A 15,887-nucleotide genomic window follows, 5' to 3' on the forward strand; every position below is an offset into this window, starting at 1 on the left:
ATATATTATAGCTCTGCAAATGGCTACAGAGCTCAAGAATAAATTCCTCAGTCTTCCTTGCAACTAGCTGAAGCAACATGACTAAATTCTGGCCAATAAGATATGGGGGAAAAAGTGTGTGCCACTTCTGAACCTTGCCCTTGAAACAATGGTATGTGCCCTTTGATGTTCCTCTTCCCCGTCCTGTTGGCTGCTAGAAGCTGCCTTAAATCCATAATAGAAGCCCTTTGTTGACAATGGCAGAGATACCTACCCACTCTACATCACCTGCTTGCACCTGATCACTACACAAGAGAGGCATAAACATCACCGTAATTGATGTCTAATTAAAGCAAATATTTGTACAAGGAGTAAGATATGGAAATAATGTAGAGATGAGATCAGTGGGACTGGTTTAGCAGGTAAGTAGCAGATGGTGAGAATACAGAGATTGCAGATTGGAAATCCAATAACCCTTATTATAGGGCCATTAACTAAATATGATAAGATTGTTACTTTTGATAATTTGGAGTGGAAATCAAATGTCTGTAAAGTTCATATCTTCACTGGAGTTCATCAGAAAAAAACTCAGAATACTGAAGTATGCTGGCTTAGGTTTTTCAGCTTTTGGATAAGCAAGAAATGAGGAAACTTGGATACAAAGGGGTTTCAAGCAGAGATGGAGAGAAATGCACTTTGGTAAGGTAAGTTGTCTCTGCCTGCAGCCTGCAATCCAAAGAAACTGTGACATGAGTCAAGTACAGTGGTACCTTGGTACTCATCGTTAATTGGTTTCAGGAAGTGTGAATATACCAAAAACAACATTTACCAATTTTTTCCCATAAGGAATAATGTAACTAAACTTAATATATTCCCAAATCAAAGACCATGCACATTTTAAGGCAATATGTAAGAAGATAGTGTTGTGTCTTACATGAGAAATAAACCTAAAAATTAATAAATACTTAGATTAAATAAAATATAAACTCCATTCTACCTGTACTGAGGAAAGTCCATGGCCTGATGGGATGGTGGGAGGAGTGTGGCGGGGAAGAGAGGTTATATGGAGTGCTGCTTGGAAGGAGAGTCCCCTTCCAATAGAACATCAGGCACTTGCACTTCAGTTGTTCTTTCTCTTTTCCGCCTTTTTCAACTTGCACCACAGCCTCTGACACACTCTTTGTCACCTTCACTAAAAGCTTATCCAATGAGGACTGCTTCTGTCTTCTTTTCAGAATTCATCACAAGTATGTAGTTGTTTCGTCTTTCAATAAATTCACATTTCTGCTTGTCAGAGCTTTGTCCAGATAGTACTTCTCCACAAAGTCTTGAACTTCTCCCATTTGCGCACATTCCTTTTATCAAGGAACTGGGGACATCCTCCCTTACCTCCTCCTTACCTGAAGAAATCTCTTCAGCCTCCTCTCGTTGCTGCTCCTTTTGTAGTTTCTGCAGCTCCTCAGTGCTGAGCTCCTCACGATGTTCTTCCACTAACTCCTCAACATCAGCAGCATCAACCTCCAGACCCATGGATTGGCCCAAAGACACAATATCCTATACAACTGCACCCTCTGTACCTACAGGCTTGGGGTAAGCCTCAAACCCTTCAGAATCTCTCTAAGTCATAGCTTCTGGTCACAAATTCTTTCATACCGAATTCATGCCGGTCCTCTTTTTAAAATTATCAAATCAACCATTGCTGACCTTAAAAACTTCAACACTCTCATCACTTGGTTCTGGTTTGTTCTTCAAAAGATCGTTATGTAACACTTTTGCTTTTTCACATATCATGGCTGCCAATACACTGTCGCCCACTAACTGCTTCTCGTGTGCCTAAATTAATAACAGCTTTCCAACTTCCTCAAGTGTTTGGGAACGCTGTTTTGTTATTGCTTTAACTCTTGTCATAACATCAGCCTTTTTTATGACTTCTTAATTCTTAATGATGGTGGAGACAGTGGTTCTTGGCATACTGTATTCCTGAGCAAGATCAGTAATGTAAATACTGCTCCCATATTTACCTATTATTTCTTTTGTGTGTGTGTGTGCTCAATGGTGATGTCAAGTATTTTTCTCTTCTGCTCAGCGACATCGCTGCTCATTTTCTTAGGACCCATGATGAGGGGGGAAAAACTCAAAACTACACAAAATGACCACAGAAATTAATATAAGACCTTAATGGGATGTGAAAAGGGCAAGAACTACTGTGTGACTAATGTGTGACCCTTTGTTTCAGCTGAAAAGGGTAGCAAGTCACAAGGAAACAAACACTGACAAGTTCTAGCTTATGCATCGAGTATCAAAGAAATGACAAGCAAACTGGGACAAAATTTTCATATCATAATGCATCGAGTACCAAATTTGGTGAGTTTCAAAGCAGTCAATACCAAGGTGTGACTGTATGTTTATGCCTTACATTGTTTCTAAGCTCCAATAGCATGAGCTAAGATTAAGACCTGGGCCTTTATAGAACACCTATGTGACTCATGTGATCTTGGTCAGAAAATGAAACCTAGTCCAGATCATAGATTAGATTGAAGGCTTTGCTCTTCTATCTCTATTGTTTCAGGGAGCCTCAAGGTAATATTATTCAATTGAGGGAAAGCCTTGGGACAGCTTCAGAAGCCAGTAATAAAAGGGATCTGGGCAAATTTAGGAGCTATAACTAGACAAGACAAGATAGTTAATTTCATATGAAACTGAATGCAAGGAAATAGGACTCTAGTAGTTTTTGAAGTACTTGTATTGACAAAGACATTGCCAAGCCTAGATCACAAAGGCTTATGGTTGATCTACCTCTAAAGAAACCCCTAAACCTCAAAATCTGTTGAAATGTTTTTAAAAAGTCTACAAATCTGTGCAGCCCCTCCACAAGCATGAATATGCCCCAATGAAAACTCCAGATGTGGCTGGTGACAATAGTGGATAAGGAAGTGTCCCCCTGTTCTCATGTCGGAAAGTGATCAAGGGAGTATTTTACAGAGCATCAAACCTGGTCCCAGCCAAATAAACTTGGTGGAAAATCTTCACAATTTTTGCTTCTCAGCAACTCATTTTGTTATTACTCCGGCTTTTCCATTTTTTCTTTTCAAATGGGAGTCTGCAGCTAGACTATTTCTTATCCATCACTGAACATGGAGGGCAAGGATGATTCACTAGTGTCTATTATTTTATACATTATCAGGACCATACGGCTCTATATCCAGACCTGATGGAGAGCTCTTAAACAGTCACTTGAATAATATTACATTATTATTGAGCAGATAATAACTGACAGAACCCTTGTGAGCTTTCCTTGGGAAATTATGGTCAGAGAAATTAAGTATGGCAAGACTTCTTGACAAATAGTTTCCCAATATTCTTTCCCCCCTTTTTCTATACTGATGTATTCTTAGTAGGACACAGAGCTACAAAACAAAATGCTATAATTATCAACTTTAACCTAAATATAGCCATGTGACAAACTTCTGGTTTATGAGATTTGAGCAGAAATGATCTGTGCCATTTATGATTCTTGTCCTTAGCGTAGATTTCCCTTAATATTGTCTACTGTAGACTACCCAAATTAATACTAAAAATTCTTGTTAAGGAAATGAACCTAAGTTTATTAAACTTACTGCATCAGGGGGAAAGAAAGTAAGACAATACTTATGAAATAATCACTTTGGGTTGGTGGGTAGAGTCAAAGCAAGGATATTACGGCAAGTCTTGACTATTAAAGTTATTTATTTTTATAAATAAGGTATTTCAATTGGTTCACTGTCTTATTTTTTCAGGAGCAATTATTCCCTAAGACAATTTGTTAATATATTTATGTCTGGTCACAGATTTTTTGATACAGAGATAAGAAAGTATGTCTTTCATAAAACTGGATATATACATCCTACCCTTGATCCCATTCTCATCTGGCCAAGAGATGACAAGCCACTGCAATAATAGCTTGAATGCATGAGTGAAAGCCAAAATGTTGAGGATGACAGAGCCACCTATCCACCTTGATTCTTTGGCTTACCTCTCTATATTGATATAGTGGAAAATACATTTTGTCTTATTTAAGCCACAGTAATTTTGCTATATATTTTGACAGCACATTCTGTGCCCTACCTATTATGTTATTATTGTGAAAAATGTTTGTTGAATGAAAAACTCAGACAGACAAGTATTGATGGGAGGAAAAATGACTTAGAATTTGGAAATTGAATCACAGGCAGAAGGGCAGAATCAAATGCAAAGTCAGTGTAAGATATTAGCTCAATCAATAAAATAAGATAATATGCAGCAATATTACATTAAACTGATAGAAACTATATCTATGTATCTATATCCATATCTCTATCTCTATATCTGTATCATATATTTATATCTAGTTATTACATGTAGAGCAAATGAAAAAATAGTCTCAAAAAAAAAAGTTCCTTCAACAAGAAATAAAACAAATATGGAAAGCAAAGTGTGGTTCTAAAGCTATAAGCCAAAACAGTTGACTCAGCTCTCACAAGCAATGAGAACTAAGTGTAGCACATGAGTGGATAACTGGAGTTAGGCTCACAGAAAGAATCCAGGGGCTGAGGAAGTTATGTCCCCAATCCCTCTCATGAAAACAGACCAAAGAAACTGCTGCTAATCACCACCTCAGGCTACAGTTTTTAGTAAGATGCAAGTCTGAGGGGGCAGAAGGAAGCAGACACAGCCTCAAGACAAAAACTGAACTAAAACACCCCATTGATTTGATGACATCTTTGATACAGCCAATAAAACCAAAGACAGCAGCATGGAAATGTCCTGTTTTTCCTTTGAGAATTTAATTGCTATACAGGATGGTGAAAAGAGAGAGAACATGAACAAAGATATCTATCTCTTAAAATGAGCCTGCAAATCCAAATTTCAAAACATAAAGTTAAATAGAATGCTAAGAAATATAGACAAAAAATTCTACAATCAGAAAACTAAGTAACTTCAAATAAAAATAATTATATGGAATAGACTGAAAACAATTTAAAACATATTTGTCCTCAAAATGATTAATGAAGGAATACATCCAATCTTTAAAGTCTTATTAAAGACAAAGAAGTTATGAAACTTTAGGCAGATATAAAACAAGAAATAAGAACTATGGACACATCATAGTAAATCTAAGAAATTTGAAAACAAAAGAAGACATTTTTAAACAGTGATTTCAGTATTGGATGAAGATTGTGGTTAATAGTATAAATATAAGAATATAATTCTTTTACAAATTGTTTAGAATATGGGAAAATTACAAATAATGTAACTTATGGTTGATAGTTAACAGTAACAGTGTAATATTTTTGCCACAATGGCAAAAAAAAAAAATCAATTCTAAGGAACAATTATAGGGGCATATAAAGGTGCATGGGGTTTTTCCTTTTGAAAAAATGAAAACATTTAAAAATGGACTGAGGTGATGACAGCACAACTCTGTGAAGGATATGTGAGCCACTGAGTTCTTTGAATGGATTGTATAAAGCGTAGGGCTGTATAACACAGAGAATCCTGTGATGGAAGATGGACTGTGGTTAACAGAACAAATATGAGAACGTTCTTTCATGAATGATAACAAATATGTAATACTATTATAGGGTATCAATAATTGAATGGGTTTGGGGAAAATACACTAAATGTAGGGTTGAGCTATAGTTAGTAATATATTGATGAAAGTCTTTCGTAGTTTGTAACAAATGTTTCATAATTGTGGAAGGTGTTAGTGGTGGGGTTACACATGGGAGCTCTGACGTTATGCATGCTTGTTTTGTAAGTTCAAACTTTTACTTTACACTTACTCTTTATGTTTGTTCATATATGCATGACATATATCAATAAAAAGTTTAAATGAAGAAAAAGAAATATATTTTAAAGCTAAGAAAGAGAAAGCAGACTATCAGTAAAGTAAATAACTAAGAACATATTTATTACAAGCAATAATAGTAGATGCCAACATACAATGAAGAAATATAATTGTTAAGAAATGTAGATTAGCCACACAAACTCACAAATTGGTCGTTTGATGGTCAGTAGCAAATTAAATTCCCTGGTTATTTTTCCACTGTTCCTGTTGTTGTTTTGTTCTTGTCTGCATCCTGCTCCATCCAATTCCCTTGCTTAATTACATATTTTAAAGGAAGTTTTATTAATGCTTTTGGGTTGCAAATGGTAATTCTATTTTGCCATACTGTATCTCAATTTTGTCCTCACTTTTGAATAATAATTATTTGTTTAAACAAGGCAAAACCAAGATGGAGTTAGCTTAATTGATAGTTAAAGCATTGTAAGTTCATTGTCATTTCCATGCAAAGGATAAAAATGTGGAATTACTGTAAATGCTTTTGTTAAATAAATGAGTATGTTAGAAAATTAATGGAGAATATTAAAATGAAAAATTTTTCTTAAGTTGCTGGTGGGAGAATACATGCTTACAATGACTTAGAAAAATTGTAAAAAAATATCTACTAAAGTTAAACATATTCCTAACTTATGACACAATAATTTCACTCCTGGATATATACTTAAAAAACAAATGAATGTGTATGTCTCTCAAAAGACATAAGACTTTTCATAATGTAAAGGCCCAAAACTTGACATAATGGAAATGTTCATAAGTAGTAAAATAAATAAATTACAGTATATTCCTACAATAAGAGCAATAAAGGACAAAGGAATGCTATACATAACAAAACGAATGACAGACATAATGATAAGTGAAGGAAGCAAAACTCAGAAGACTACATACAATATTTAATTTACATGTAGTTCAGGAAGACCAGCTTCTGGAATAGCAGAGTAAGGATCTCAGTGAATCCACTATCCAAAGTAGAAATGGAAATATTGGCAAAACAATACAGTTTTACCACTTTAGGACTCTTGAAATCAACCAAATGTATAGAACTAATTGAGAGTGTGAATGCAAGGAGAGGAATTGAGCTTCAATAAAAGCATTGGGGTTTGTGGCATTTTAACTGTAGACTATTGCTATTGACCTTCTCACTCCAACTCAGTAGCATGGTAGCTAAGAAAATCTGGGAGCCTCACAGCCATTAGCAAAGACTGACTTCTTTTGGAACTCCATTAAAAGACAAATCCCAAGAGCATAGCCATTAGTTTAACAAAACTAGCAAGTCTCTGAAAATGTTCCATTCCCAATGTGTTTTTGCTATTTTATTTGACTGAGAGCTTACGTCAGTGAAAAAAGTTCTTTCCCCAGAGTGCCACTGAAAATAAAATAAACTTATTGATAAAAAAGACAGCTGCCTTAGACTGTCATTTCAGTTTGAATAAAAAGGAGTCTGGCTAAAACTTAAAAGGAAAACCTAGAGATTAGACTACCATAGAGAACCATGAATAGCTCTCACATATTCATGGGAATCTAAGAAAGCTGTAGTCTCTGTACATCCAAGAAAGACCCAGGAAAAGAGAGGGCCTCATCACTCATGTCTAACTGCCCTTGAGGGCCTGTACAGGCAGGAACCAAAAACCAAGATTGACTTATAAACTGTGTGAAGTTTGATGTTATAACTTCCAAACAGATCACCATCTGGCAAAGAGTGGAAGAGTTACTGACTCAGACATTTAGGAAATCTGACTGAGCATAGCTAACAACTAAATTATATTTACCCATGGGTGATCCCTAGAAATCCAGGCTTAAAAATAAAAGCAAGAACTTAAACAAACAAAGCTAGCAGAGAACTCATTGGCTGTACACTGTAGAGATTAAAGAATCTATAAAATTAGGGCAGGAAATTTGCTAAACAAATAAGCAGCAACAAGAAAATGACAACAACAATGACCATAAACAACAACAACAAATCCTGTGGGGGAAGGATGTAGTACCATAGTTGTTATGATATATTATCTGAAATGGCCACTTTCAAGAAAAAAGTTACAAGACATGCAAAGAAACATGAAATAATGGCAAAGACACAGACATAAGAGCAGCCAACAGAACATGTCCCTGAGGGACCCCAGACCTACTGGACAAAGCTATTATAAATCTATTCAAAGAAGTGAAATGCACATATCTAAAAAACTAAATAAAAGCATGGCAATGAGTTCTCAACAAATAAAGCAAATCAATAAATTGATAGAAATTATAAAGTAGAATGAAATAAAAATTATGGAGTTGAAAATTATAATAAATGAAATGAAAATAGATTTGGATTGGCAGAATAAAGAATCAACAACCTTGAAGATAGATCTAGTCTTTGGAGCAAATAAAGAAAAAAAAAAGAATGAAGAAAAATTAAATAGAGCCATAGATGACATAATATCTAGGTAAAAAATCCCTAACAAATGTTAAAAAAAAACAAACCCAAACCAAAACCAATTAGCTCAAGTTTGCAACATAAAAGGTAAAATACAAAACTCAATTGTTTGCCCATATGCTAACAATGAACAATTGGAATTTGAAATTTTAAAAACATTTTCAATATCTCCCACCCCTCCCCCACACATAAAGAAATACTTAGGCATAAATTTAATAAAATATATACCAGATTTATATCTGGAAACCTGCAAAACTCTGATGAAAGAAATTGAAGAAGAGCTAAATAAATGGAAAAATGTTCTCTGTTCCTAATTTGGAAGACTTGATATTAAGATCTATAGTCTTCCAAATCTTATCTATAGATTTAAAGCAAACCCAATCAACATCCAGAAAGGAACAAAAAATATCCTGAACTTTATTAAAATTAAAATTTTAAAACACTATTGTGAAAAGACAAGACACAAACTAGGAAAATATTTGGAAAATGCATATACAATAAAGGCGTTGTAACAAAAACATACAAAGAACACTTAAAATTCAGTAATAATAAAACAGCAACCCAATTAAAAGTAGGCAAAAGTTCGAAACAGGCATCTAATTAAATAAGATATACATATGGAAAACTAGCATATGAAAATATGTCATTGGTCATTAGAGAATTGCCAATTTAAACAACAATGAAATACCACTACTCATCTTATTATAAAGGCTAGAATCTAAGTTTGGCAATACCAAATACTGGTGAGGATGTGCAGCAAAAGAAAATCTTATTCATTGTTAGGAATGCAAAATGGCATACCACTTTGGAAGACAGTATGTAAATTTTCTTGCAAAGTTAAACATAATCTTCCCATAAAATCCAGCAATCACAAAGCTGTGGAAGAAGCTTAAGTGCATAGTGTTAAGTGAAATAAGCCAATATGAAAAAGCCATATACTTTATGATACTAATTGTAACATTCTGGAAAAGGAAAAACCATAGAAACATAAAAAGATCAGTGGTTGCCAAGGTTTCTGGAGGTAGGAGAGAGGGTTGAATAGGTAAAACACAAGGGATATTTTAGGATATCAAGCTACTCTGTATGATATTGTAATTGTGGACACATGACCTTATGTATTGGTCAAAACACATAGCACTAAAAAAAAAAAAGCACAAAAATTGAATCTTCCTTCATGTATAAATTAAAGAAAAGAATTTAGGAGATCAGGTGACCCCAGGATGGACTGCATACTGTGATAACAGAACCTAATTGTATAACAAATGTATGAAACAACTTAACTAAAGGAGATGGGAGGAAAAGCTGCTGACCTAAGTAACTTCGGAAATGAATGGAGTCTATAAGTCTAAAGAAAAAAGGAAATACACAAAAACACGGTACTCTAGCTTGACACAGTTTTAAACACAGGGATATGAGTCCACGATTCCGACACTGTTATATATGTGTAATGAAATTGAGCAATTGAATAAATCGACGGTGGTAGAGTAGACTTTGAGACATCAGTATAAACTCCCGTTTAGCTAAATATAAATATTAATGGTTACATATAGAAATATTTGCAGATATGTATATATGCATAGGTTGGAATACATATGTTTCCCTGCTTAGTCACCTGAAAGGGCTAGAATAAACGGTAGCCCATTTTAGCAAAGAGCTTGCCTGCTACTCATACCTTGATTTATAACACAATTCTCCAATAAAAGGAATGATTGCTGTTCAGAATAATGGCTGATTTGATTCTAGAACTGAACAGGAAATAGACAAGATGAGCCTGGACCATCTTGAAGTGCCAGAAAGTAATGACATATTTTTATGATGGAATGATGTCAAAGGAAAAGAGAAGCCACTTGAAAAAGCACACAAATGGCCAAAGCTAAAAAAAGTGGACCAAGAAAATAAATAAAATAGTATAGGATTATACTCCAAAGTATAGAGAAAATGCCCATGAGTCCATATAGAATAAATAAATAAATGATATAAATAAATAAATAGCAAAATAAATAGATGAGAGAAAAGAGATAAATGTCCCATGCAGAAGAATCCCATATAAATTGACATAGTTAGTCTACCTCAAAGAGGTTGAGCAGAGCTCCCTACTCCTTAGGTGTGGGCTGCACATAGTAACTTTTCTACAAAGAATACAGTATGGAAAGAGGAGAGGAGGAAAAGAAGCTTTAAAGTAGAGGTATATGACGAACTCTATATTTTCCAGTTGATCAAGTTCAGCATCAACAGTGATAAATCATGTTGATATTATGTACCCTTGATATGAGATGAAAATAACATGTTATCTCTGTAATCTTCCTCTCCTGAATCCATGACTTGATTCTATTCATAAGATAGACAAACATCAAACAAATTTCAATTGGCAAATTTTCATTCTACAAAATAACTGACTAGTACTCCTCAAAATTGTCAAGGCCATCCAAAGAAAATAGATTCGAGAAAATTGTCACAGTCATGAGGAGAAAAAGGAGACATGGAAATTAAATGTAATGTAGGGCTCTGAATAGCATCCTGGAACAGAAAAAGATGTTAGGTAAAAAATCAGGCAATTTGGAAAAAGTATGGGCTTTAGTTAGTGATAGTGTATCAATAACTAACAAGTGTACAATACTGATGTAAGATGTTAATAATAGTGGAAAGGGTACAGTGAATGTGCGAATTCTCAATATTATCTTCTCTGTAATTTTTCTGTAAATCCAAAACAGTTCTAAAAAGCAAAGTCCATATAAAAGAGTGAACAGAGCCTCAGAAAACTGTGTGGCACCAAACAGTGCATAATGTGTGTTCCAAAAGGAGAGGAAAGGGGAAAAATATTGGAATGAATAATAACTAAAAACCAAATTTGATGAAAAACATTAATCCACATATCTAAGAAGCTCAACTGACTCCAAGCAGAAGAAACTTAAAGAAAGTTAAAACTAGAAATATAATGAAATTTACAAAAAGTTAAAGACAAATTGAAAATCCTGAAAGACTCAAGAGAAAATGACTTAACATTTGCAAAGGATTCTCATTAAGATTAACAGCTGACTTTTCATCAGAAATCAGGGAAGTTAGAGATAGCAGAGAAACATATTCAAAGTGTTAAAAAAACAAAATTTTCAAGCAAGTATTCTCTCCTTAGTAAATCTATTCTTTAGAAATGAAGGATAAATAGACATTCCAAGCAAATAACGTCTAAGAGAATTTGTCTCCAACAGATCTTCCCAGAAATATTCAAAGGAGTCCTTCAAGCTGAAAAGAAAGGAGATCAGATGGTAACTCAGATCCACATGAAAAAATAAAGAGCATTGTCAAAGGTAAACATAAAGGATGGCATAAAATTATTTTTTTTAAAACTCATTTCTAATGTTAACTGATTTAAAAGACAAACTGCACAAAACCATTATTTAACAAAGTGTTATGGGCATATAATATATAAAGTTGCAATTTATATGTCAATAGTAGCATAAGGCTAGAGGAGGAAAGGGAGATATATTGGAGCTAAGCTTTTATGTGTTTTGTAATTATATGATTATTAACCTGAATAAAATTGTTTTAGAAGCATATTTTAATCACCAAAATCACTAAGAAAATGACTAAAAAATATAGTAAAACAGCAGCAACAAAGAAACTAAAATTATACTCTGTAAAAGATGTTATTTAACACAAAAGAAGGTAGTAATGGAAGAACAGAGGAACAAAAAGACAGACAACATATACAGAACAAATAGTTAATAGCAGACCCTATCAGATCATTACATGTAAATGGTTTAAACAGTCCAATCAATGGTCAGAGGATGTCAGATTGACAGGGGATAGATTCCAACATTATGATGTTTACAGAAGACAAATTTTAGATTCAAATGCAGAAATATGTTGAAAACAAAAGAATGACTATATATATGCAAAGCGAACAATAACCAAAAGAGAGCTGGAGCAGCTGTAGATGAGGTATATACTGGGAAGGAGCATAAGTGAGTCACCTAAAGTGCTTGAAATCTATTCTATATTATCTGGGCGATGAGTTATAAAAATTTATTGAGTTGTAAAATTAAGATTCATACACATAATTTTATGTCTGTTAAATCTTAATAAAAATAAATGTAAAAATCATGATTGAGTAAATAAAATTAAGTGAAAATTTGTAAATGTAAAGGAAAAATAGAAAGCTTAATTTAAGATTTATACCCATTGGTATGTGTGTATGTATAATGTACACAAAAATATACAGAAAGTAGATCTTACATTCATTCCAAGTTCATAGAACATGTAAACTTAGAAAGATCAGTAAACTTCAAAGAACCACAGTCCCAATATTGTATGAACACCAACAACAATTATATTAGAAAGAAAGTTTTTTAAAAAGAGTTGGAAACAAAAATGTCCTCCAAATAATTCATGGAATAAACAGAAAATGCGATGTAAATTTCGTATTAAATAAAAGTAAATACAGAGGCATACTTCCTTTTTACATATACAGGCTTACTTCATTTTATTGTGCTTTGCTTAATTGTTCTTTACAGATACTGTGTTTTTCACAAATTGAAAGTTTGTGGCAACTCTGCCTTGAGCTAATCTATTGGTGCCATTTTTCCAACAGCTCACTTTGTGCCTTTGTTTTACATTCTAGTAATTCACAGTTTTTCAAACTTTTTCATTATTATTATATCTGTTATGGTGATTTGTGGTCCTTGATGTTACTATTGTAATCGTTTTGACCTACCATGAATAGTACCCATATAAGATGTGAACTTGATAAATGGTGTATGTGTTCTGCTGCTCCACCCATTGACCATCTTCTATATCTCTCCCTCTCTTCAGGCCTTCCAAACAATATTGGAGTAAGATGAATTATTAACTCTACAATGGCCTGAAGCATTCTAGTGAAAGGAAGAATCACATCTCTCATTTTGAATAAAAAAAAAAAAAACAACTAGAAATGATTAAACTTCAAAACTTCAACGGACGGGTTGACTCTCTTGTTAAGGGATAATACAGTTGGTGATATTAAGTTGAAGCACATGCTCATTTATGATCTCCAAAATCCTAGGGTTCTTAAGAACTATGCTACATCTATTCTCCCTAAATGCTATAAATGGAACAACAAAGCCTGGATGACAGCACATCTGTTTACATGAGGTTTACTGACTATTTCAAGCACACTTTTGAGACTGCTCAGAAAAAAAATTCTTACCAATCTATTACTGCTCATTGGTAATGCACCTGGTCAACTAAGAGTTCTGATGGAGATGTACAATGAGATGAATGTTTCATGCCTGCTAAAACAGCATCCTTTCTGCAGCCAATGGATCAAGGAGTCACATCAACCTTCAAATATTATCTAAGAAATGCATTTCAGTAGGCTACAGCTGCCATAATAGTGATTATTTCTCTGATGGATCTGGGCAGGTCAATTGAAAACTTTCTAGAAGGAATTCACCATTCTAGATGCCTTCAAGAGAATTTTTGATTCATGGGAGAAGGTCAAAATATTAATATTATCATTAACAGAAGTTTGGAAGAAATTGATTCCAAATCCTCATAGATGACTTTGAGAGTTTCCAGTGAAGCAAGTAACTGCAGAGGTGGTAGAAATAGCAAGAGGACTAGACTTAGAAGTGGGCATAAAGATGTGATTACATTGATACAACCTCATGTAAGATGAGTAAAGAAAGTGGCTTCTTGAGATGGAATATACTTGATGACGATGTTGTGAATATTATTGAAGGACAACAAAGGATTTCAAATATTTAATAATCTTAGTTAAGAAGGCAGTGGCAGGGTTTGAGAGTATTGCCTGTAATTTTGAAAGAAATTTTACTGTGGGCAAAATGCTATTGAACAGCATCACATGCTACAGAGAAATCTTTTGTGGAAGGAAGAGTCAATAGATGAAGCAAACTTCATTATTATTTAAGAAACTGCTAGAACTGCCACAACCTTCAGCAACCACTACCCTGATTAGTCAGTAGCCATCGACATCAAGGCAAGACCCTCTACCAGCAAAAAGATTCAAGTCAGTGAAGGTTCAGATTATTTTTAGTATTTTTTTAGAAATAAATTATTTTTTAATTAGGGTATGTACATTGATTTTAAAAGAAAATGCTATTGCACACAAAATAGTCTATAGTATAGTGTAAACATAACTTTTTTATACATCAGAAACCAAAAAATGTATTTGTCTCAATGTATTCTGATATTTGCTTTCTTTTTGTGATGATCTAGAACCAAACCTGCAGTATTTCTGAAATATGCCTTTATATAAAACAGCTAAAAGGGATATATAAAGAATTCTGTATCTTTGTATATTTTAAAAAACAGTAAATATTGAAAATAAGTGATTTAGTCATTAAAACAAAATAGGCAGAATAAACAACTGGAGTGGAAATAACAGAATTTAAGGAAAGAAATCTTTAAAATGAATGCAAAATTAATGAATTAGTAAACATGGAAGGAAATAATGGTGGGCATCAACAAAATAAAAACTGATGCTTTGAAAAATCTGAAAAATAGATAAATATATGTAAGTTTTGACTGAAAAACAGGAAAAAAATATAAACTATGTTGTCCCTAAAAGTAGATACAATTGAGATTCTGAAAATCCTTTATGTGAATAAATGTAATAATTCATGTTAACTGGATTTTTCTTTGGCATAAATGTGCAAAATAAGCAAAAATAAGAACAAATAAAAAACCTTACTAAAAAATCAATTGAGGGAAGTAGATTTGGTCCAATGGATAGGGCATTTGCCTACCACAGGGGGGTCTGATGTTCAAACCCTGGGCCTCCTTGACCCATGTGGAGTTGGCCCATGCACAGCGCTGTTGCACACAAGGAGTGTTGTGCCACGAAGGGGTGTTCCCCGTGTAGTGGAGCCCCACGCTCAAGGAGTGCACCCCATGAGGAGAGTCGCCCAGCACGAAGGAAAGTGCAGCCTGCCCAAGAGTGGCGTCTCACACACTGAAAGCTGACACAACAAGATGGCACAACAAAAAGAAGCACAGATTCCCGGTGCCGCTGATAAGGATAGAAGCAGTCACAGAAGAACACAAGCAAATGGACACAGAGAGCAGACAACTGGGGGGGGGGGGAGGGAAGGAAGGGGAGAGAAATAAATAAAAAATAAATCTTAAAAACAATCAATTGAGTATTAAATTAGAAAATATAAATTTCATTTTTTAAAATCTTGTTATTTTATTATTTTAAACCATTATTCTTTATATAAGCTTTTTCAGAGATTTATAAAGCTAAAAAGGGAACCTATCTTACTCAAAATAGAAGACTACAAAATATCATCCTAGTGGTCAAAAAAGAGAAAATATATCATTTCATTTATAAATTATTGTTTTTTAAGCTTTTAAAATATATACTTAAAAATTTTTAAAGATACTTAAATTGCATAAATGTTACATAAATATACATTATACATATATATACATGTATACATAACTATACATAAATATATGTGATTCCTATATATTCCACTCCCTACCCATCCTACATTTTCCTACATTATCATCATCCTTCATTAGTGTAGTATATTTTTTACAATTGATGAACATATTTTGGAGCATTGCCACTAAGCATGAATTATAGCTTACATTATAGTATACACTGTCTTTGGCACCATTTTGTAAGTCATG

The 15,887-nt window shown here is 33.7% G+C and overlaps 1 long non-coding RNA gene across 1 annotated transcript; it reads left to right on the forward strand.

Moving 5' to 3' along the window:
• The first annotated feature begins 365 nt into the window (after window positions 1-365).
• LOC139438889 (uncharacterized) lies at window positions 366-15,320 on the forward strand. Its single transcript, XR_011648675.1, has 4 exons — window positions 366-683; window positions 2,216-2,343; window positions 11,462-11,560; window positions 13,065-15,320. It is a non-coding gene; the product is annotated as an uncharacterized lncRNA (long non-coding RNA).
• The last annotated feature ends 567 nt before the right edge of the window (window positions 15,321-15,887 follow it).

Source organism: Dasypus novemcinctus, chromosome 1, assembly GCF_030445035.2.
Source record: "Dasypus novemcinctus isolate mDasNov1 chromosome 1, mDasNov1.1.hap2, whole genome shotgun sequence".
Lineage (NCBI taxonomy): Eukaryota > Metazoa > Chordata > Mammalia > Cingulata > Dasypodidae > Dasypus > Dasypus novemcinctus.